This window comes from Tenrec ecaudatus, chromosome 2 (genome assembly GCF_050624435.1).
Source record: "Tenrec ecaudatus isolate mTenEca1 chromosome 2, mTenEca1.hap1, whole genome shotgun sequence".
Taxonomy (NCBI): domain Eukaryota; kingdom Metazoa; phylum Chordata; class Mammalia; order Afrosoricida; family Tenrecidae; genus Tenrec; species Tenrec ecaudatus.
In genome coordinates this window covers 17668597-17694393 of record NC_134531.1, presented here as the reverse complement: position 1 = coordinate 17694393, position 25797 = coordinate 17668597, and positions in this window count along the sequence as shown.

Below are 25797 nucleotides of genomic sequence, written 5' to 3'. Positions count from 1 at the left end.
TCAACAATCAATGTTGATGGAAGCAGCAATCAAGAAATCAAAGGAACCATTGCATTGGGTAAATCTGTTGCACAAGACTTCTTTAAAGAAACAAAAACAAGGATGTTACTTTGAGAACTAAGACGCGTCTGATCCAAGCTGTGGTAGTTACATAATCTGGTTCCAATTTGAGACTATCGAGTGAAGGGGTGGAGTTTAGCCTGTCAATCAGACTGCAGATTGATGACCTCATGTTTATGCGTGAAGGAGATAAATAGCTCACTGGAGCCCAGATATACTCCTATTTCGCTCACTGTGAGACATTACGGATGACAAGCCACATAGAACTGCACTGATGGAGCCAGAGCCCTGGTGCTGGAGAAGCCACGTGGAGACTCACACCAGTGCTGAAATGCTTTCACTGCCACTGGATGCACAAGACCTTCCACCCGCTGGCCTGCGTTCCTCCTGCATTTCACGTCATTGCATGTGTTCCATGAATGTGATGAGGACTTTATAGACTGGTATTGCACATATGGTCTAATATCAGACTTAAGGACTTGATGCTGGATTGGGCTGGGATGCTTTCTTAATATACAATTACTCTTTGATATAAAGTTCTCTTTTACACATATATGAGTGTCTATGAATTTGTTTCTTTAGTCAACCCAGATTAACAAAGCTCCATTACTTGGGAGACTTGATTAGAAGATTATATAACCTTAGTCACTTCATAAAGACATCTGGAACTGGCTCTTCTGAAGATTTGGGATTACTTTACCTGAGATGGCTCATAGACACATGGTTTAGATGAAGGTGAGGATTTGATTTTTATCTTTTAGCCAGCCATGTCCTCAAGAACAAGGAAAGGTGGTATCTTAAGTCACAAACTCTAATGGATTCTAAAGATAATCCCCAAGGAATCCAAGGTTATGAATTGGTTCACATGCTCTAAAGTCAGGATGAACTGTCCTGTATTTGTTCATTAGCAACGCGGAGGACTCCTTCCAAGAGGGAATAAGAGCCACAGGGAAAGAGTCCAGTTTATAATATGCGACAAAAGGAATTATGGCTGGAATGGCCATATTAATTGACTACATTGCAATATTTTATTTAATACACGTCCCTAAGTTGTTGTATCAGTGGAGTTCTTCATAGGTGACTGTGGTTCGGTGTTTCCTTTTCATCCTTTCTTCTGTGATCAGAACACCATGTACCTTTGGGGGCTGAAGTTTACACTGAAATCGAGGTACAATGACAAGAACCAGGTAGAGCGACTGCCAGTTTGAAGACTCAAGAGTGAGAAATAAGTATTTGTGATTGTAACCACTGTGACTGCTACCTCAGCAAATACTCTTTTCACTTACTGTCCGATATTATAACCTTTTTGCTGTCATTTCACATTTCATCTTATAAGTTTATGTTTGCTTCTGTTGTATTTTTTCTAAGATTTGTAATAATTTTTGGTATTTTTTCTGTTAGTGCTATCAGTGTTTTTCCTCTTTTCACTCCGTCCGTCATTATCCTATAGATTCACAGTAGATGCAAGTGTTCCTCTTAGTAAGATCCCAAATCCTAGTACAGAAGGTTTGCCAATATATTTATTTAACTAATACAGGGAAGGAGACCAAAGTACACTTGATGTATTTTTATTGTGACACTAGAGAAGAATACTGAAGTACCATGGACTACTAAAAGGACAAAGCAATCCATCTTGGAAGAAGTACAGCCAGAGTGCTCCTTAGAGGTAAGGGTGGCAAGACTTCATCATATGTATTTTGGATATATTGATAGGAGAGACTATACCCTAGCCAAGGGTACCATGATTGGTAAAGAGGTGGGGCAAGGAAAAATAAGAAGGCCTTTAACAAGATGGATTGACACCATTGCTGTAACATGGGGCTCAAGCCTCGGAATAATTGTGAGGAGGGTGAAGAACTGGGCTCAGTTGCACTCTGTTGTTCATGGGATCACTATGGGTAGGAACTGGCACCTTACAACAAAAAGCAACTATGCATGAATGAAACAGTATTCTTTTTATAGCTTAATGTCTCATATAAGAATACATTTATTTTTATATATATATATATATATATATATATATATATATATATATATATATATATAACTCAATTAGACATTAGCAATGTATTACAGAATCTTTTAAGGTTTACCTTGTATGTATTTGAATTATTTCCACATTGATAGTTCAAATTCTTAAATGACAAGTGACAATTGAACATGCCACCATTCCATGTCTTTCAGTTATGGTGTTGGATAAGAGTACTGAAACTAACTTGAACAGTTAGCAGAAGTAAATCTGTCGTGGAGTAAAGAGAGCCCAGTCAGAATGTTACTTAGAACTGAAGATGTCAAGGCTTCATCTCCTATAGTTCGAACATGGTGTCAGGACAGAGCAGTCCCTGAAAAGGACATCATCCTTGATTAAAGTAGAGGGTCAGTTCAGAGAAAGACCCTCATTGTGATAGATTGATACAGTGACCACAAAAATGTTCTCAAACTTCACAGCAATTGTGATATGCTGAAGGGCCAGGAAGGGTGTCATTCTGTTGTACTTACACTTGCTAAGAGTCAGGGGACACTGGACAGCACCTCACATAACTTGTCTGATATATCTAATGTTACTCATATTCTCACACCAAGAGATTATTTTTTAAGATTGAAATAGATGCTTTAATTTATTTTTAAATGATAGATTATGTATTCTAAACTAGAATTTAAAAATAAAATTAACCATATGTATGTGAAAACAAAGCTGAAAAGGCTTTTTGATGCTATGTGCCAGAAAATCTTTTTGCTGGATACTTTTTTTCTGTTTCTCCTCCTCAGACTTTCCACTAGAATGAAAGTGATACATCTCACAAAAGTGATTAGCAACTGACATGAAGAAATATCACATCTATTATCTGAAGCACTTTCTTCATTGCTTCAGTTGTTTCTTTGCTCTTTATCATTCACAGTCATTCAGAGTCTTCTGGGGTTCCAACCATTCCGTTATGGAATGCTGAAAATTTCTTTTACGAGGGTATCTAGACCCTGTAGAGAAACAAACTGGTAGACTAATGGTTGGTTGTGTTCTAAAATGACATCAAATAATCATTTATGGACCACACCACGTCCAGTGTTGATCAAGTTGATCAAATCAATCTTTTATTTTATGTAGTGCAACTTGGGGTAGAAATAGAAGTCTTTTTGTCTAGTAAGATGAATTTGAAATCAATTAATATTTTTAAATTAAACTTGTCTTTTTCATATAGACAAGTAGGTACATAGATTGATATAGTATATATAGGTGCAATTCTGATATGTGTATATGTCTTTTAAATTCTGTGAATCTAAATTTCAGATTATATATCCAAATATGCAAGTGTATATATATACATATATGTGAAGAGGCTTCAAAGTGTTTATGGAAGAGTAGACTTAAAAGAAAATAATATTTTTCTATTAAACTTTTGAATATCTCTCACATAATATTCAAATAATAAAACAGCATTATTCCTCAAATTTATAGGACTATAAAAATTTTAGCCTTGTACTCTCAGTTCAATTTATTCTCCCAATTACTCTATGAAATAGGGAAAAAATATCTTCTGTAGAAGAATGAAACAGGGCTAATTCCTCACTCCATGCATGAAAACAAGCTCAAGATGGGTTAGAGACCTAAATGAAACCCCCAGAGCTACAAGGATCATCACTCCGAAAATTGGGACAAAATTAAGGTCCCTATTGCAGGACGCACACATGCTACCAAATACAATAAAGGCAGCACACTGAGTGGAAAGCAAAAGAGACGACTGGAACCTACCAAAAATAAAACACGTATGCACATGAAAAGACTTCATCAAAATAGTAAAGCAAGAGCCACATATTGGGAAAAATCTATGGTAATAACAATAGATAAGAGACTAATTACTAAACATCTATAGAATTCACACCTAAAAAAAGGTTAAAAATGTATTGTCCAATTAAAAGATAGTTAAATTGACCATTTACCATTGATGACACTGAAGGCTTATGAATCCATGAGGAAATGCTTTGAATCACTAGACTCTCAAAAGCTGTAAATCAAAATGACCTTGATATATCACTCCACAACAATAGCTCAATTCGAAAAGCAGAGAACAACAAATGCTGGAGAGGATACAGAGAAACTGGAATTCTTATACACTGTTGTTAGGTTTGTGATCATGTCCAGCCATTATGGAAATTGGTACAGTGAGACCTAAACTAAGCACAGAAATACCATATGACCCAGAAATATGTGTGCTAGGCATATGCTTCTAAGCAGTCAGAGACAGAATACAAACTGGTGTATGCCCTCCCACATTCATTGTAGCACAATTCACAATAGCAAGAAGCTGGAAACAGCCCAAATACTCATCAGTAGAAAAGTAAATAATAAAACTCTGGTACATGCCTGCAATGGAATACTATGCATGCCTAAAAATCAGTCATGAGATCATGAAACACCTTCTCAAGACGTGGATGGACCGGCAACCACTATGCTGAGTGGTTAGTCTTATGCTTCTCTCATAGGCATAGACGTTCCTAACCTATGCACATCTACTTGGTACCATAAAGGGGAAATGAAAAAAAGAAGAGCCTACAAACATTTCTTTGATGCCATTATCATAGAAAAATTGACTCAAACATAACAATTAATACTGGCATTGTGATCAGAGAGAGAGAACTTGTAAGCCATCCTTCAATCTTTAAGATTGTAGTTGTAGTTGTAGTTGCTCAAAGGAGAGTTGGAAACTTCCCTGAAGGCACTAAAGCCTCCATGTAGAGCGATCCTTAAATCTTCCTGCTTTTCTCCCATAAAGCATTCCACTCACCTTCATGCCTGAGGCACCTACAAACTCCAGTGATGGCAACTGATTCCCATTCTAGCAAGCTCTGAATAAGGAGTATCTATTTTTTGAGTATTTTTGTATGTATTAGTGCTGTTTCTGTATTTTACCATATTAATTGATTCACTGTGATGAGTTTCAAAGGTTTTTCATTATTGTTTTACTTTTTAAAGTTTATTTTGAGTTCATTTTAGTGACAAAATGACAAAAGAACCAAGTGTTTTCAACCTTCAAAAGTTCTTGAAAGTGCCCCAACCATCAGTAAACCTCAAAGTTGTGTGCCTTACTCCTGCTGACATTGACAATTGACAGAAAATCTCCATTGAACAATCTCCATCTCCTGCCTCCCAGGAAGGGACTATGAGAGATGCAGGTTGACTTTTCCAAAGGCACTCCTGACAATGAATAATGTCAATTTAATTGAAAATGATAATGTAGTCACTTTTTAAAAACTGGGAAACAAAATGACTGGCAATGATCTCCCTTTAATTAAAGTTTAACATCTAGTGACAATTTTGATGGGAATCAATGCATCGGGGTAGTCTTTCTTGACACAACGATTTCACTGTGCTGCAAGTATATTGTGTTTATAGTCTTGCTTGTTTCTTATGCTACTAGAATAGTGCAGGATGGTTTTGCCAGAATTCTAATGAGAGTTTTTGCTTTGTTTGTTTAATTATTTGTCTTTTGAGAAACCCCTGCATCAGCACCTAACTCACAACATGTACTTTAGAAATAAAGGATTTCATCATATGAAATTCTGTGGGGAGGTATTAAAGAATGTACTTCTGATAACACTTAATTTCAGTAAACAAATCAGTTTACCATAGCTAGCAGATTCCAAATTTTAAAAGACACTAAACATTATATATCTATTAAGAATGAAATAAAATGCACTATAATTGAGTGGATTCTGATTCATAGCAATCCCATAGGATAGGATTTGTTTGTTTGTTTTTAAACCTCTGCAGTTTTGTTTGTTTTTTGTAAACATTTTATTGGGGATATTACAGATATTAGAACAATCCACAAATCAATTATATCAAGCAAATTTATACATATGTTGCCATCATTATTTTCAAAACACTATCTTTCTACTTGGGTCCTTTGAGATCAGCAACTCTTTTTTCCTTGCCCATTTGTCATAATGCGGTGTCTTATGTGTTGCTGTAATACTGGGAGCTATGACAGTGTAGTTCAAAGACAGCAGGATCAACCAAAGTGAACAGATTTCAACAGAGCTTCCAGACAAAGAATAGGCTATGACTAAGGAATAGGGTGTCTACTCTGCGGAGTTAGTCACCAAAGAACTTGTGGATAGCATCTATACATTGTCAGATACTGAAAACCTCATGAATAGAAGTAAATGGTGACAGAGATAATACCAAAGATGAGCCCCTCAGGTCAGAAGAAACTCAAAACATCACTGAGGCAGAGTTCCGTCTCAAAGCAGAGTGCAGCCTGATAACTTAGTGGAGAAAAGCCTGCAGGAATAAACCTTTCAGGGCCTTCGTTACTGCTGCAGCACGACTCGACATGAGATAAATCATGGCAAACATCTACCAGTTATTTGGTTTGTGAATGTGCAAAATATGAATCTAGAACGTCATCAAAATTGAAATGTAACACATAGAGATCTATATTCTAGATATGAATGAGTTGAAAGATGGCATTGGGCATTTTCAATCAGAAAATCATATGCTTTGCAGTGCCAGTAATGACAAACTTAAGAGCAATGGCATCATATTCATCAATGGTTTAACTGTGATTTCAGGTTGGAACTGGATTAAATTAACTCCAACACAGCTAAAATATGACATTACACTTATCCTACCTGAATTTTGAGAAGATCTCAAGAACATATTTCACATATTGAACACTAATGACAGAAGACATGATGAGTTGCGGAATATCATCAAGAACATCATACATGAAGAAAGCAAAAGGTCATGAAAAAGAGAGCAAGAAGCTATCAAAATGGATGTCAAAAGAGACTCAGAAACTTTTTCTGAAAAATAGAATAGCTGAAGCAAATGGAAGAAATAATGAAATCAAATAACTTAGCAGAAAATATAAAACAGCAACTTGAGAAGGAAAAATTAATATCATAATGGAATACACAAATACCTGATTATAAAACCTACAGAAATAAACAAACTGGTCAACATATCTTCAACAGAAAGGAAAAACTAAGAAAAATTCAAACCATGAGTTGCAGTATTAAAATATTCTATGGGAAAAACAGTAGATGATGCAGAAAGCGTCAAAAGAAAATAGAAAGAATACACAATCATTGAAAACCACCAAAAATAACTAGCCCACATTCAACAATTTCAAAATGTAGCAGATGAACAATAATCAATAGTGCCGAAGGAAGTTCAAGCTGCACTGGAATATTATCCCTAAACAAAGCTTCAGGAATTGATGTAATATCAATTGAACTATTTCTACACTTGTTAAAGCACAAGGGACACTCATTCAAGGTATTTCCATATACATATATGAAAATAATTCAATTATTATATTTTTATGAAGTAATATATTTACATGATTACACAATATGTTTATACCTCTATCCATAACTCTGAGGAAGTCGATGGACTTTGGGGTTCTGCTCAAGCCCTTCCTCAATGCAAGAACACTTTGCTCTAACAACCTGGTATTCTGTGAAACCCATCTTCCTGACAAGATCACTGAAGACAGATGGGTGCATAAGCAAATGTGGTGAAGAAAGCTGATGGTGCCCCACTATCAAAAGATATAGTTTGTTAATCTGGGGGGGGACTAGAAAAACAAATTCATAGACACTCATATGTGTATGAGAAAGAGCTTTATATACAAGAGCAATTGAATGTTGAGAAAATGTCCCAGCCCTGTCCAGATCAAGTCCATAAGTCTGATATTAGCCCGTATGTCCAATACCAATCTATAAATTGCTCTTCAGACTCATGCAACACATGCAATCACTCTGAATGCAGGAAGATCAGGGCAAGTGGGTGGAAAGTCCTCTGGATCCAGTGGCAGTGTAAGCATCTCAGTGCTGGCAGAGGTTTCCATGCGGCTCCTCTGGCTCCAGAGCTCTGACTGCATCAGTGTAGATTTATCAGGCTCCTCGTGAGTAATGCTTCACAGGAAGTGAGCTATTGTCCTACCTCCAGCAAGCTATTTATCTCCTTAGTGTTTCAAAATGAGATCATCAAGCTGTGACCTGATCAACAGGCTAAATTTCACCCTGTCACTTTTAAGTCTAAAATTGACAATAGATTATGTAACTACCACATATAATTAAAGTGTTGAAAAGCTCACCTTCTCAAAACGATCGCTGAAGATAAAATGGGTGCATAAGCAAATGTGGTGAAGAAAACTGATAGTGCCTTTCTACCAAAAGATAAAGTGTCTGGGGTCTTAAAGGCTTGAAGTTAAACAAGCAGCCATCTAGCAGAGAAGCAACAAGCCCACATGGAAGAAGCACAGCAGCCTATGCGATCATGAGGTGTCAACAAAATCAGGTAACAGGTACCTGAAGACCCAAAACAAAACAAAACAAAAAAACATAATGTTGAGAATAAGCAGGGTCAAAGCAGAGACACAGAACGCATTTGAAGTCAAAAGGACATCCCTCACAGAAGAGCCACAAGGAAGGGATGAGTCAACCAGGGCACAGGATAACACTGGTGAAACACACACTATTTCTCTGGTTCTTTGAGGTTTCCTCAGCCCTCACTATCATGAACCCAATCCTGCCTTTAACTTTGGTCTATATCGGAACATGTATACTGGTACAGAGCTCACAACACATGGAATCCAGGTCAGATAAGACAGTCAGGATCAGAAATGGGAGTAGGGATATCAGGATGGCAGGTGGAAGGTGGAAGGAGGAAGAAGGGACCAATTGGAATGATCAACACATATCCTCCACCCCCAGGAGGATTAACAACAGAAATGTAAGTGAAGAGAGGCAGTGGTCGGGGTAAGATATGCAAACAATAATAATTTATAATTTATCAAAGGGTCAAAAAGGTGGAGCTGAAGTAGAAAGTAAATGTTCAGAAAATGATGATGGCAACATATATACAAATATGCTTGATGCAATTAAAGTATGGACTTTTATAAGAGCTGTAAGATCTCATGATAAAATGATTAAAGAAAGAAAGAACACTCATTCATCTATGTGCAGAAATTTGGAAGAGAGTCACATGATTCACTGACCGAAAGGGATCTATATTTGTACCTTTTCCATAAAAATAGATGTGTTCCAAAAGAATTTGCAAATTATAGAAAAATGTCATTGCTATCACATGAAAATAAAATTTTGCTGCCTGGGAACTGCCAAAGGTTCAGTCCAGATTCAGAATAGCAACTGGAACAAGGAATATCATTGCTGATATATGCCTCCAGACTGAAAAAGAATAGCAGAAGGGTTTCTTGTGTTTTGTTGACCATGCAAACCCATCTATTTGTGGTCATCATAACAAGCTATGAATAACCTTGAGAAAATGGGAATTATGGATCATTTAATTGTGCTCAATCTTTACATGGATCAAGAGGTAGTTGTGAGACCAGAACAAGAGATTACTGCATGATGTAAAATAAGGAGAGGTGTGCTCCAGGGTTGTATCCTCTCAGCAAGCTTCTTCAATCTGTGTACGGAGTCAATAACCAGAAGAGGTGGATTATACAAAGATCATGGCATCAGGATCAGAGGAAGGCTGATTAACAACCTGTGATGCACAAATGACACAAGCTTGCCTGCTGAAAGTGAGGAGGACTTGAAGCACTTGATGAAGATCACGGATTGCAGCCTTCAGTATGGATGACAGTTCAATGTAAAGAATATTAAATCATCAGAACTGTACCAATGATTAAAATCATGATAAGCGGATCAAAGATTGAAACTGTCAACGATTTTGTCTTATTGGAATCCACAACCAATGCTCCTGGAGGAAGCATTTAAAGGTCACGTGATGTATGGCTGTGCAAGACCTCTTTACTGTTCTGAAAAGCAAGAATGCTACTTTGAGGACTGAAGTACACCAGAGCCAACTCATGGTATTTTAAATTGTGTCAATTACAGGCAGAAGGTGGATAGTGAATAAGGAATCAATGTATTTGAATCAGGATAGTGGTGGAGAATATTGAAATTACCATGGACTGCCAAAAGAACAAGCAAATATCTCATGGAAGAAGCACCGCCAAAACTCTCCTTAGAAGCAAGAATGATGCCTCTTTGACTCTCATAATTTGAAATGTTGTTTGGAAAGACCAGACTATGGAGGAAAAGATTATGCTTGGTAGAGTAGAAGGGCAGTAAAAAAGAACAAGGTCTTTGAGCCAATAGATTTACACTGTGGCTGCAACAAGGCTTTGAACATAAGTTAATTGTGAGAATGGAGCAGGATCAGGCATTTTTTTGTACATAAGATCGCCATGAGTCAGAGATGACTCCATGACACTGAGCAACAATACAACTGACACCACATTAATGGACCTATGTACCCACTACCATGCAGCTGAATGAGAAGCTGGTGGGTTTAGATCTCTGAACTTTCCATTATCCGTCCACTTACTTTCTGTTGGGGCTTTTTTGTTTAATTCAATTTGCTATTAACCATGTTTTGGTCAGTCTTGTTCCCTTTTTACAATGACTATCATTTGCCTTCTCAGATAGTAAGCTGATTCCTGTGTGGACTATTCCAACTATGGAGCAGAATTCTGTTTTCAAATATTGAGAGTTTGGAGCTCAAGAACTCCATGGGATTGATGGTTTTTCTGGGTCCTTCAAATCTCTTTGCTTTTGTCTGAATGCAGTGTTACCACATCTCCGTTGCTCTTGAGCCTTTCACCTCTCACAGGTCTGTCTCACTGGTCCTGTCAGACCGGTCATGTCATTTTCAGGTTTTACTTCATGATTGTGGTCTGGCATTGTTTGTTTGTTTTCATTCAATCCATCAACAGTACAATGCATTAATATAAATATGTCAGTGTGATTGTGGAATATGGTAGAAAATTGCTATTTAAGATGAAGTTTAATGGGAATAAACATTTACAAAAGCAACCTCAAGTCCAATTAAGTAGGAGTCCACAAAAAAAATCTCATAAAGATTGACTAACACAGTGGTTACAATCAAGCTCACACACAAAACTGTATTCTGAATTATAAGGCTAGTACAGAATGGGGACCATTTTTCATTCTGTTGTAATTAGGGTCCCCATGGTTCAGAACCAACTAGATTAGCTCCCACAAAACATGATGATTTTACCAGGATTTTGAAGGGTTTCTAATCAACTCATTTTTTATATAATGGAGCCAAAGAGAGTGGGGGCCACCCACCCACAGCTGAATGGATCCATGGGGTGGTTGTGTAATTGAGGGGTACATTAAAGAGACATCAGACAAGAATAAAGCATGCAAAGGCTCACCTCTCAGTCATGACTTCAGGAGCCAGGTCCACTCAGAGGAAGAGAGCAATGTAATCTCACGATTTTATATAATCTAAGGCACACAGGCCAAGGTAGGCACATACATAACAGAATGGGGTTGTAAAATAGGCTTACATGTAACAGGAGGGGGATGAGCTAGGAGTGTACACACAATAGGAAGGGGACGTACTAGGGGCATACATGTGACAGGAAGGTACATAAGTAACAAGATGGGTAAGTAACAAGAAAGGTGAGTTACCTAAGTAAAAAGATAGCAACCTAACCTTCCTCATCTCCAAGTTGGCTTGACCTTAAGTATCTTTGAGCTCTTTTCCAGGGAAACAATTGATGATACATATCAGAAGTTGTGGGCCCTACTTATGGTGGAACAGACAATAGGGTCTGATTATTTTAGGCAGATAGCCTTTAAGCAGTTTACCTTCAACCACATATAGTAGCAACCATGTGCTTGCAAGTAGCACCTTACAATTGGTGTTATTATAGAGGACATCGTGGGGAATAACTTTTACTTAGGAGAATATGAGTGGGAAACATCTCCAACCCAAGAACAAGATGGTTTCCTCCACGGAGCCTCGGTCTCCCAGACTCCTTAACATATGAATGTTGAGAGTTTGCAACTCTTGTCCAAGTTCTGTTTCCTTCACGCAAAAGCTCTTTATTTAAAACAGATGAGATGTTGATGCCTTTTTCTCTTCATATATGAGTTTAACAGCGAAGGAGGCATGGTAAAAAAAATAACAACAACAATATAAAAACAGAACTATTGTCAGAGAGCCTATTCCATCTCATAATGACCCCAGGGGCACAGTAGAAGAGTCGATCATTTGTTTAGGTTTCTAGGATGCTACATCTTTGTGGGAGAAGACGGCCTCATTTTTCTCGTACTGAGTGACTGGTAGGTTTGAACAGCCAGCCTTGCAAGGAGCAACCCAAGGTCGAAAGCACAATTCCAGCAGGGTTCCTTAAAACCAACCTCAGGGGTGGGGGAGAAAGGTTCACCGTCAGTGAGAGTCTCAAACAGTCTAAACCTTTATTCTGGGTTGAGGTCTTTTGATTTGTTATTTTAAAAGGGAAGGCAAGCAGTTATAGTTTCTTACTAGCCTTGATTTCCTCTGAGTCTATGTTAAATTATGTTTCTCTTGGGAAATTACTCACCTGTCGGATCTCAATGTTATTGTCCTTATGCTGGCCCTGAATAATTGTCATTCTTTCTTTGTAACAGCTCCCAAACACTATAATCCATTGATTATGAATTACTCATGAAAACCATAAGTTTTGAGCCCAATAAATGAGGCTCAGTCTTCTTTTGCTTATGTCTTTGTGTAAATTATATTTAAAGAAGCACATTATTTGGATAACTTTTGGATTTCACATGTTTGTGTCAGGTGAGTGCCTGAACACTGATACTTGCCTTCAACCACCCTGGCAATGATAATGTTAGCAGTCTACTAGGTATCAACTCCTCTTGTGATTCCCTCAATGAAATTCTACTCTTATTCACAAGAATTAAGCAAGCAAATACTAAATGATTAAATTAAGAAGTAGGAAATCATAAATCTTCGGTAACTATAGATGTATCATTCTATATGAATTTCTTTACTAACTGCCAGCTTGTGGGAGAGAATTTATTCTACTCTATAGATTCTGATATTGCTTCCAAAGTTTCTGGTAATGTTTTATATCTAGGCATGAAAAAATTTAAAACTGCACTGTGATTCATGCAATTATACACTGGAAATATGATCTGCTGAACAGAGAATCTGAATATATTTGAATGTTTTACACATTAAGTATTTAGGTATTACCCCCAGTCATCTATGTGTGTATATGTTGCCTGACTGTTCAGTTCTGTAAGTAAAAATAGCCTTTTTAACATGGATAAAGATTTTGAGTCTTGCAGACTTCACTATAATCTGGCTTCTTTACAAACAACAACAAAACTAGACTGAAACAAACCTGCCTTTGACTTTTCCATTGGGGGCTATCGCTTATTGCCATTTGCAGCTTATCTTAACTAGGCATGTGACAGCTTTTCTTTTTAACCAATGTTCTTGCCCAAGGAGATTCCAGCTTTTCCAGATAGCTGTAGTATGCGTGTTTCCACATTATGTCACTCTTGGCTAAATAGAATATTACTAGATATTTTGAGGCCCTGAACTGATATTTAATAGTTATATTCCTAGTTTGACAATATATTGATTCTGTATAATCAAAATAAGCCAGAGACAAACTCCTAGCCATTCAGGTCCTTTCAACTCAGAGAGACAATATAGGACAAAGTAGAAATGCCTCATAAGTTTTCCAAGACAGTAAATCTCTAACGGGAGTGGACTGCTGCATTTTCCTCTTGTGCAGTGACCGGTGGGTTTGAATTGAACCACCCACCACACTCTTGGTTATTAGTCTGGTGTTAACCTTTGCTCTTGAGTCATTTCCAACTCATGGATTTGTAGCACAAGCTCTAAATCTATTGTCCATCCTCTGCATAAACTGTGCTTCTTCTGAATTATTTCTGAATATTTGACCAGCAATATAAATAGTGTTCACTTCAGAAAGAGTGATTTGCTAAGAGGATTCCTATCACTTCTCTAGCCAGTCTAGGGAGGATTTGTCTCCATGTGACGTGGGCAAAAATTGGGGGACTAGAGTTGCATGGGGTGGTAATGAATTCTTTCAAAGAATTAAAATGAGACTAGTCACAAAGAGTAGAAGAGTGAAGCTGTCCCAAAGGTTCAACTCTTCCAAGATGCTACTCTACTCCCTTCCCCTCCTCCTCCTTCCTTGAGTAGATTCCATTAGATCCCAGAGTCCGGCAATTTGCTGCACCATCTCACAGAAGTTCACAGAGCTTTAGGTAACTCTCTCATGGGTTTGTGGGTGCTGTTCAGTCCCTACTGCCAAAGGTTAGGCATGAGAGAGCCAAATCCAGGGTCGCAAACCACAGGTCCCAAATTCCCCAAAGTTTAGTTGGTATTCTTGATTCTACCAAAGCTCAGTCAGGGAATAGAGGTCTGACTTTACAGGTGGATTTTCATAAGAACTGGACAGTGGTATCAGCATACACAATTCATCCCAGAAAAACAAAGATAGTTTCTGGATTCACATTCTTTGGAAAAAGTAGTCTTACTTTCCCCAAGGAAGCAAAAGGACTGCCTTAGTCCACATCATCTACGAAGATAACGTCTAAAGATGTGTGTACGGGAAATGGTGTGATGTTATTCACACAGTCTACTAATCAAGGCTAAATGTCCCCCTAATCCTGTCCCTTGGTGTAGTAGAGAATGCCTTCCAAAATGGAATTATGCTCACAGGCATGTTGTTGTTTTGGGGTGCTACCTAGTCACTTCTGCCCAGAGCAACTGTTAGGCCAGGTTAACTAGAGAAACACATCCAGTGACACTTGTTTATGTTCAATATCAAGAAAATATCCACTCAAGTCCATGAGTCTGATACTGTTTCCTAAGTCCCTCATTGGACTCATGGAATCATATGCAATGACGCAGATGCAGGAATATCCCAGGCTGCTGATTGGAAAGCTCTGTGAATTCAAGGTCTGTGGACATGTGGCAGGGCTCCAGCATCACCTGGGGTGGCCAGAACACAGAAAGGTAAAAGGCAGAGAAAAAGAGCTATATGCAGGTTCCCAGAACCCTCATTATGAAAAGACCAAACCCACAACGAGGTGCCATCAGCGGGTGACTAGTTTAGTAAGTTGGATGTCACCCCCACACTTTGGTATTCCAGTTGACATAAAACTATCTATCACAGTGATGCTATGCACAACAGAATCAAACACTGCCCAGTCCTGCGTCCTTCTCACAATTGTTCCTATGCTTTTAGCCTATGGTTGAAGCCACAATGCCAAACTATCTCCTTGGGGGCCTTCCTCCTTTTCACTGTCCCTCCACGTTACCAAATATGATGTCCTTCTCCAGGGACTGGTCTCTTCTGACAATGTGTTCAAAGTACGTAAGATGAACTCTTACCATACTTGTTTCTTCTTTTTTTTTTAGAGAGTGTAGTACTTATCCATACTTGCTTCTAAGGAGCATTCTGACCATCATTATTTTGAGACAGATTGGTTTGTCCTTTTCAGCAGTCCATGGTACTTTAAATATTCTTCTCCAACACCATAAATCAAATGTGTTGGTTCCTTAATCTTTTTTATACAATATTTATGTGCATATGAGGCAATTGAAAATACCGTGACTGGGGTCAGGCACTCCATAGTCCTCAAGTTAACATCCCTGCTTTTCAATACCCTATAGCAGCCTCGTGCAGCAGATTTACCTAGTGCAACATGTCTTTGGATCTCTTGGCTACTCCTTCCATGAACATTGATCATGGAGCCAAGCAGGACAAAATCCTTGACAACTTCAACCTCAACCTTTTCACTACGTATCATGAGCTTACCTATTAGTCAATTTGTGAGGATTTGGATCTTCTTTACGTTGAGTTGCAATCCTGGATCTTCATCTGAAAATTTTCCAAATCCTCCTCACTTTCACTAAACCAGGTGATATCATTTGCATATCAAAATTTGATAAGCTTTCCTTCAATTTTGGTGCCACATTCTTCTTCATATAAGTCAGCTTCTCTGATGATTTACTCACCTTACAGATAGAATAATTATGTTGGAGATATACACCTCTGTTGCTCATGTTTCCTGCTTTTAAAGAGGCATAAATTCCAGAATTATAATACATCATATAAAATATTATGGCTAGAATATTTATCTACAACTCACATGATCATGAGTAATATCATGACTGCCTTGGTTGGACAGCCAAGAAACAATCTCGCAAGGTTTCTGTCTAGCATAATGTATGTTTACTAATCATAGTTCCATTGCTACTTCTGTAGCCCTGTCTGCAAATTGAAGTATTGATCAGCTGCCAATCATGTTATTGTGCCAATTTCCCTCGTGCTCTATGACCGATATACGGGGCTGAGTTTCTGTAGATCCTTGGACACTATCATAACCTCCTTCTGATGATTTTCTTCATCTGGGTGATGTTGCTCTTTTAAGACAAAATAAGTGTTCTCTATAAAGTATATTTGAGATTTCTGACCTATTCCCCTCCTCTATAACACTGTAAATGCATATAGAAGCAGAACCCCATTTTTTCTCCAGTGGAACAAGAGCCTTCTGGGTAGGAATTAAGCACTTATCCACTAAAATCCGTGCCGATCTTAGTATGAAAGCTCCTTTGAATCTGTTCATTATCATAGTAATATACAAGTCTCCACTGGCCAACTCGCAGTGGCTGCTCATAATGTGGGTCTCTTATTCAGAGAGCAAACTTAGTAGCTTTTAGACTATGTGTCACGTTGGCAATTACAACTGGAATCTAAATTCACACTTCTTAATCATTCAGAACACCATTCCATTTCTGTTTTATGTACTGTACGTATAGAGTCGAAGCATTTGAAAGAGGCAACAGAAAGGTCTTTGTTGTTTTATTGCCGTCAAGTTGATTCTTAGGCACGGTAACCGCATAGAGCCAGAGGTGAACTGCTCAGTAGAGTGTTGTAGCCATGACTTGTTGGAAGTTCACCAATCCTGCTTTCCAGAGAGCCTCTGGATGGATTCAAACTGCCAAACCTTTTGACAGTAGTAGAGAGTTCAGCCATCTGTACCACCTAGCAACTCCTGGAAGCACTATCCATAAACAATGCCTAAAAGAAAACACCAAATAAAGAAAAAGAAATTAAGTGCTTAAAAATAAGACTAAGAGTTCTGAATATTCTGATTTTTTTTATTTTGAGATCTCAAATTAGCAATTCTTTTTTTCTTTTCAGTCTGGGTTATCATTGCAGTATGTCGAAGCAGAATGAACAAGATAATAGCACCAATACTTCTCTTTTGAAATATTATCTAATTTCCCTGGAATATTTCAAGCAATAATAATTTCCGTGGAGTCGTCTGGAGTGTGAGCATCAAATACTGATACTTTATAAACAGTGCCACTCCATTGTGCTGGTGTATTTCTGTTTTCTTTCCACTTGAACTTTGCATGGGAAATAGAGCCTGAAAACTAGTGGGATTTCCACAACTGTTGGTGCCCCAGAGCACTGCTTTTAGAACTGATATTTTGTAGAAAGTGAAGCAAAGCTCATTATGAAACAAATGATACAATTAAATTAAAAAGTAGCAGCTGGCATTGTGAGGATTTTATATGAAAATCATAGCAAGCATTGCTTAACTTTATGGAACCAGATTTGCAATGAATTTGCTATCTGCTTTGGAAGATTCACAGCATTAACTCAATTTTTATGACTCCGAGTGAACCAACATTTCTACAAAACTTTTCTCCTCTGACTTAAAATACCAGCCCTCCTGTGATGAAGCATTGCAACAAATCCATTCACTTGGGAGGGAGGGGTTAACCTACATGTTATTGTTGCCATTATTGATAGGTGCCACTCATATGGGTTATTATGGGTTACTTGCCACTCATAAATACAACAGAACAAAGCACTTGCTGGTCATGTGCTGCCCTCACAATTGTTATGCTTGAGACCATTGTTGCTACGGAAGTGTTAATACATTGAGAGGCTTCCTCTTTTTCACTGAGCTTCTGCTTCACCAAGTATGACATTGTTTTCCAGGACTGATCTCTCCTGATAAAAAGTTTAAAGTACATGAGAGGAAGTCTTACTGTTCTTGTTTGAAGGTCCCTTCCAGATCTGCTTCTTCCAGCACAGTAGGAAGTTTGTTGTCATCTTAGGCAACAGTGCTGTTGACATTCTTCAACAACAATATGATTAAAATGCATCATTTCTTCTGTGTTCTTCCTTATATTCTCTATCCAACATTCCCATGCAAATGAAGCAATTGCAAACCTCATGCCTCCAGTGAGATGCATCTGCTCCAAGGGATATCCCTGTTTGTCAACTGTTGAAAGAGTTATCGTGTAGTGGATTTCCCAGTGCCTTACCTCCTATGATTTCTTGACTACTGCTTCCTTGAGTGTTGATTTTGGATCAGAGCAAAATGAAAAAATTCTCCATTTATGATGATATTGTCTTTTGGTCCAGTTGTGAGGATTTGGGTTGTCTTTACTTTGAAGAACACTGAATGAAAGTGGACACAACATGTTAGGTCCCATATCACAATTTTCTTGCAAATGTTCCAATGAGATTAGCTATTTTTATCACAATGGGGTAACAATCTTTTCCATTGTCTTCAATTTGTCCCATTTCTAGTACTCTAGTTTTCTTGCCCCCTATCTTCTAATCTTTGCTTTTGAGTAAAGCTGGGGTTCAAGTCCCCAAATGATGGTTCTTAAGTAGGGCATCAAAGTTAGAGGAATATTCTTTGTTTGGATAATATATTGTTACACTACCAGCTTGTGTGTGTGTGTGTGTGTGTATAGGTTTAAATATTTTCTCAAAGTGGAATCTCAGTTCTCATTATTTCATTATATATATATATATATATATATATATATATATTTGTTTTCCTTTTCTTTTGGGTTCTGTTACATAATATTGTCCCATTTTATATGTAACCAACTATTTTGACCCTAGTCCGAATAGTCAGTAGTGGTAGCTGTGCAGTCTCTAATTAAATCTTATATAAAATTGATACTCTTTTTTTCCCCCTCTGGGTTCTAATATCCTTTGAAGTGACTATAAAGAACTCACAGACAAAATTTATGATTATAGAGTTTATTTAAAAAGTTAATTAGTTTTAATCACAGTTAGAAGTGCTTAGGGTAGTTGTTTAGAAGGATATTATTTTAGACTGGGTTGACTATAGAATCAAAATTATAGATACTCACATATGTATAAGACAGAGTTTTATGTAAAGACCTATTGTATATTAAGAAAACATTCCAGCTCAGTCCAGATCAAGTCCATAAGTCTAATATTAGCCCATGTATGCAATACCAGTCTCTAAACCCCTCTTCAGACTCACACAAAACATGCAATGATGCCAAATGCAGGAAGATCACAGGCCAGTAGGTGGAAAGTCTTGTGGATCCAGTGGCAGTAGAAGCATCTCAGTTCTGGCATGGGTTTCCATGTGGCTCCTCCAGCTCCAGGGCTCTCATTCCATCAGTGTAGCTCCATGTGGCTTGTCAACAGGATTGTCTTGCAGGAAGAGTGTGTGTCCCACCTAGAAGGAGAAAGACAGGAGTCCACAGAATCCTCAGGAGAAGCCATTCCCACACAGAGGCACCATTGGCTACGAACTGATTGGCTCCACCCCTTCACTCAGGTTGACAGGAGATTATGGAACTGCCACAGATGTGTTACAAAATTCTTTCAGGTCTGCTATAAATGGCTCAAGGGGTATATCATTCCACTGAAATCCTCTACCCAAAGACATTCTCTAATGCTCTGTGAGTCAGCAAACCTAGCTACCTGAATAAAGTTCCCAGAACCACCCCACTCCAGTAAGCCTCAAGCCAAAGATATTCAGCTTCACTTCTGTGGGTCAGAAAGCCCAGTTTCTCCAATTAAGTGCCCAGACACTCTCCTCCACAAGGCATTCTCCTGCACAAAGCCACTCGGCTTTATTTCTTGAGGGGTTGGGTAGTTCCCACTCTGTTCCATGACCTGGCTCTTGATTTTTCCGGCTGACACTCAGACGTTATAGCCATCTGAATCCAGCAGGTACTGACTGCCCTGGGACCTCAGATGCAAATAATACTTTCCACAACTGGATTTTGCTGGTAATCAGATCCCCCCTCCTGCTTCTCAGAGGACCCATTTTCTATGGAGCATGATGGCACTCCAGGGAATCCTATTCACAGTCACTTACAGGTGAATATTACCAGTATCTTCCCCTACCTTCTTATCAGTCATATTGCAGGGAAAGGTCATTTGGTGGACATTAGCAACTTTGGCTAAACAGACACAATAAATAATATATAAACCCTGCAATATCCAGGCAACTCTGAGTTCCTTAGGTTTCAGGGGAGATGAGTGTGCGGCTGATGTAGATTTGTGTTTACTCTGAGCTCTTAGTTACACTGATGTTTTCTTCCTTTCAGTTTGAGACTGTAGTTGTGTTTTACATGGCTGCCTGTAGGCCTTTAACAACCCAGATGCTTCTCACTTTAATAGAATGTAGGTCATTATCTTGGCCAACTATGCTCATTGTTGTCCCATGAAGCTATAGTCTTATGCCTTCAAATACAGAAAGCCACTTATGATAGTTAGGTTTTGTGGCAACTTGACTGGTACAGAATTCTCAGTAGTTTGGGAGTTGAGGCCACACAAGGATGTGATCAACTCCATGATGATACCTTCTGTGGGAAGCAGAGTAGTCGTAAGAGCATTAGGGAGACATGCGTTACTCCTACTCAGGTCACAGTCTTGATGCAATTGAACGGGATTTTCCTTGGGGGAATGGCTGCCTAGAATTTAAGCAGACAGTGTGTGAAGGCTTCTTTCTTCTTGTTGACTTGGATCCTGCATCAGTCTCATCAAGTTCTGGTCCTTTGGACTTGAGGAAAAAGTCCAACTTACTGCCTATAGACCCTAGGAGCAATCAGAACGGTGGCATATTGCCTGCAGATCTTGGATTCGTTTGATTCTACCTCCACCAGTGCATGACCATTGTGCTTCCAGATTTTTCTTCCTGCTTCTTGGTTCATCAGTTAAGACCGAAAGGTGGGTCAGGAAGAGCCTACAGCTTAATAGCTGACCTGTGGGCTAGAGCCTGATTGGACTTACCTGTTTCTACAGTTGTATAACCATTTTATTTATATAACTTTCTTTCTTTTTACAAACATATAAGCCTTATTTTTCTTCTCTAGAAATGAAGTCTCACATATCATTATTAAATGTTTTTTGCTTATGACTGAGGAGTATTCATAGCTGTGTCCTCAATGGGCATATGTATCAGAATCCACACATAGCAAAGGCTGCATTTCTGCATTCATACATAGTTACAAGATGAAAATAAACCACTGAAAACATCTTTTGAGAATCATGGTGTGGAATGTATGCAGTATGAGATTGGAAAAACTGGAAATCATAACAAAATGAAAGAGCACATAATGATCAATATGCCAGGCACTGCGGTTCTCACTATTAGGTGTCTTCATGTTGGTCCTGAATCTTAGTGATTCTGTGCACAGCAGAACAAAACACAGCCTAATTCTGGGCCATCTTGTCAATTGTTATTTTTGAACCCCTTGTTGTAGCCACTGTGCTAAGCCATCTCCTTGATAAGATTAGTGAGCTGAATTGGACAGGCACTGACCATTTTCAGTCAAATAGTTGTATGGTGCACTATGCTAGAAATGCCAAATTCTAGAGGAATGCCATGCAGTTCACTGTCAAAAAAGAACATTTCAATATCTATTTTGAAGTACAGCTTTGTCTACGAAAACCTAATATCTATATACATACAATGAAATCCAGTTAATTCAACTATTATAAGTTTACACACCAACCACTAAAGCTAGCTATGAAGAAATTGAAGAATTCTACAACTTCAGACTATAGGGATGCAAAAGTTAAAAACAAACTAGAAGTTAGAAAATATGAACTCAAAGATAGAATCAAAACTAGAGATCGCATGATGGACTTTTAAAGGATAAACCATTTATTTCCATGAACTTTTTCAAAAACATAAAAGGAGAGCATACACACAGACATCTTCAGATGAAACACACAGGAATTAACATGGCTACATCTGTAGGGAAAGATGATTGAGAACACAGTGTCATCTGGCCAAACAAGACCAGGGTAAACTGTGGAAGAGACCATCAATTGCTCTTATTTAAAATTATGTTAGAGTGGAAGAAAAGTAAAATGAACCTACAAAAGCCAAAATAGACCTTCAACATATCCCACAGTAACAGATTTGATGCATTATATACTACTGAAGAAGGAATTAATGAGTTGTGAGATGAAATCAAGAGCATCATACATGGAAAAAACAAAAAGTCATTAATTGGCAAGGATTTAGAGGAGGTGATGCAGGGGAGGGGGCAGGTTAAAAGGAGATGATATCAAGGAACCCAGAAAAAATGGTATGGTTGGAGTTGGTATAATTCTTTTTGACATGATTGAATGATTCAATGATTAGACATTTGTGTTAATGCCCAAGTAATACGAAATTTAAAGAACGACAACAAACATATATCCAAGAATGGGTGTTGGGCTTACACTAAATTCTAGCTCTTACTTATGAATACATCGTTCTGACCTCATGGTCCTGCTCGATATTCACCCTCAGGAAGGGAACTCAGAAGAGATGGGAGCTGTAGCTAAATGTGGTGAAGCAATTAGAAGGTGCCCAGCTACTACATAAAACAACGTTTGGGGTCTTAAAGGCTTGTCGCCAAACAAGAAGCCATCTAAGTGAGATGTCAACCAGGTCCACATGGAAAAGTACATGAGTATCAGTCAGCGAATTGTGAAGCATGTTGTTCAAAATCAAAGCAGGGATTAATATCAGAGCAGAAAGTGTGAGAATCTGGTTTGCAGAAGGCTATGAATGATGGTGAGAGCCCCAAGATTAAGTTGTGAAACTACATGGGAAATAAACCTCTGATAAACTTCCTCTATCCACACATGAGGGGTAGGAGGAAGTGGTTACTAAACAGAGTGCATTAGAGAGTTGAATATAGAAGATAAAAGGCATCAATTGAACTTGAACTGTTGAACTTTACCTGTCAACAAATGCCCCCTATGATGCATGCTGGACCTGATTTGGTTTCCAAATTTTTTTTTTTGGTTTGTATTGTTTCATTGTGTGTGTGTGTGTGTGTGTGTGTGTACATATTAGGGTATATAGAAAAGGTGTTGGGTCATTTGGAGGTCAACCTTTTGAAGTTGTTGTAGATGTTTTCGGTAGATGAAACCCAGGATTGATGTGCTTATGAAAACTCCAAGTAGAAGAAGGGTCTCAGGAGGAAGGGAATGCAGTCGTGGCAGGGTGAAGGGGAGATGATGTCAGGGAGTCTGTGTAGAAAAGGAATGTTTGGAAACTAATTTTGGTAGCAAATATACAATTCTGCTTGATGTGATTGAACTATGGAATGATATGCTTCATGTTTTAATTCACAATTAATAATAGTTCTTTTTCAAAAGTAATTACTTTTAAATCTTTGTAGAAGCAGATACACTCATCTTTCTCCTGAGGAACAACCTGTGAGTTCAAACCATTGAGCTTATAATTAGCTGCCCAATGATTAGCCAGCAGCTCCACTAGTATGGAACTTTCCAGTAGCAAAGTTATAAAAACTTTTTACACATAACCAAATATTTTGAGAGAATGAGTCATTGAGCTTGTTGGGGATCGGGAACATAGTCTTGATATTCACATAGATCATTTGGCATGAGGTAATGCCGAAAGACAATGGTTTATGTGTTAGTCTGGGTAGATTACAGAAGCAAATTCATAGACACTCATTTATGTATAAGAGAGAACTTTATATCAAAGAGCAATTGTACATCCTAGCCCAGTCCAGGTCAAGTTCATAGTATGATATTAGCTAATATGTCTAATATTAGTCCATAAATTCTTATTTAGACTCATGCAATATGTGAAATGACACCGAATGCAGAAAGATCACAGGACAGTGGGTGGAAGGTCTTGTGGATCCAATGGTGGTAGAAGCATCTCAGTGGTGGCAGGGATCGCCACGTGGCTCCTCTAGCTCCAGAGCTCTGGCTGCCTCAGAATAGCTCTATCAGGCTCTTCGTCAGTAATGTCTCACAGGGAGTGAGCTTGTGTCCCACCTCCAGTGAGCTATTTATCTCCTTAGTGCCTTCAACTGAGGTCATCAAGCTGTGACCTGATTGACAGGCTAAACTCCACCCCTTCACTCTTAAGTCTCAAATTGACACCAGATTATATAACTACCACAGCCTACATCTTATGTGATATTGGATATAGTATAGACTGGGGTGTTACAAATTCTTTAGTAACCATTTGTGATTCAACTATTGATCTCTTCTCATGCAGATGAGTAAAGACAAAAGGACATTTATGACACCTGGGCACAATTAGTCTGACTGACTAATGGATCAGGTGATCATCAGGCTTCATGCAGAAGAAATAAAAGATGCCTGGCTGTTATTATATTCTGCTTTTAGGGATAGAAGAAAGTTCTGGACAGAGCAGGATAAAAATGCAGAAAGTTCTAGACAGAGCAGGGTAAAAATGTAGTTTTAAAAACTCAACATCACCTGCATCACTGGTCCAATAAAGATAGGTTGAGCCTCTGAGATTGTAGCCCTTAGTCATCCTCCAGATCTGAAAGTGAACTCTTACCAATGGTTCAATGTTCAGTAGAAATTAGTAGATCTATAAGACAAATAGTAACAATAGGTAACTCTGTATGCCTTACAGTAATCAACTATTTGAAATTAAAAAATAGTATTATCTCAGGATGAAGTTCCAAAGGGTTAGGAAAGAAGCAAAAATGAAAACAGGAAACACGGGCAGCAGATGGAATAAGTGATGTTCCAAGGCAGGGATTGCAATCAATGGCATGAAATATTGCTTACAAATTCCTGAATGGGAAACTAATCTGTTGCACCCCACTCATTAAAAAGCTAAAAAAAATGGTTAAACAGTAAAAATATCCCTCTGAGTCTTAAGGTGTATTTGACCTTGACATAAGAAGAATCTATGCCATTTCAATTGTAGAGTTGGCAAATAATATTAAATATACTATTGATTTCCAAAAGAATGAGCAGTTCTATATTGAAAGTACACCCAGAATACTCTTTAGGAAGCAAGGTGACGAGACTTCATCTCACCTACTTTGCACATGTCACCTGGAAAAACTTGTCCTTGGAGGCCACCATGGTTGTAAATACAGAGGATCAGGGGAGAGAAGAGTACGACTCTCAATATAACGGATTGACACTGTGGCTGCAAAGTAGATTTTAAAGGATATAGGGTCATGAGAATGGCACATCCGGTCTTGTCTGTGGTTACATGGGTCACTATGAGTTAGAACCGATGGGTTAGTGCCTAACAACGATAAAATATTACATATTAGTATGGATTTGAGTTTTTTCTATTGGTATCACATATAGGCTTAATTTTCTGATGATTTTACCTATATTTGTAATATTTGAACATATTTATTTCTACAAGATGATTCTAAATGTGTTGAATTGTCTCATTTCTCTTTTTAATATCTTGATGTAATAACAACCACAAACCAAACTCACTGCCATCAAGCCAATGCTGACTCCTAGAGACTCTACAGAACAGGGTAGAATTGTCCTGGTGGGTTTCCTAGACTATAACTCCTTAGGGGAGTAGAACACCCTTCTTTCTCCTGCAGAGCAGCTGGTGATTTTGAACTATGGACCTTGTGTATCGCAGCCCAACATATAAGCACTATCTTACCAGGTCTTCCAAAATAGTTAATATCACTAAAATCCAAATCTATTGACTATACTTTCCTTATTAAAAGTATAATTGAACAATTTTTCTATATATAATGAGGGTGCAGTACAATAAATATTAATAGTAATTTTTCATATTATAAAATAACAGTAAATTATTAGT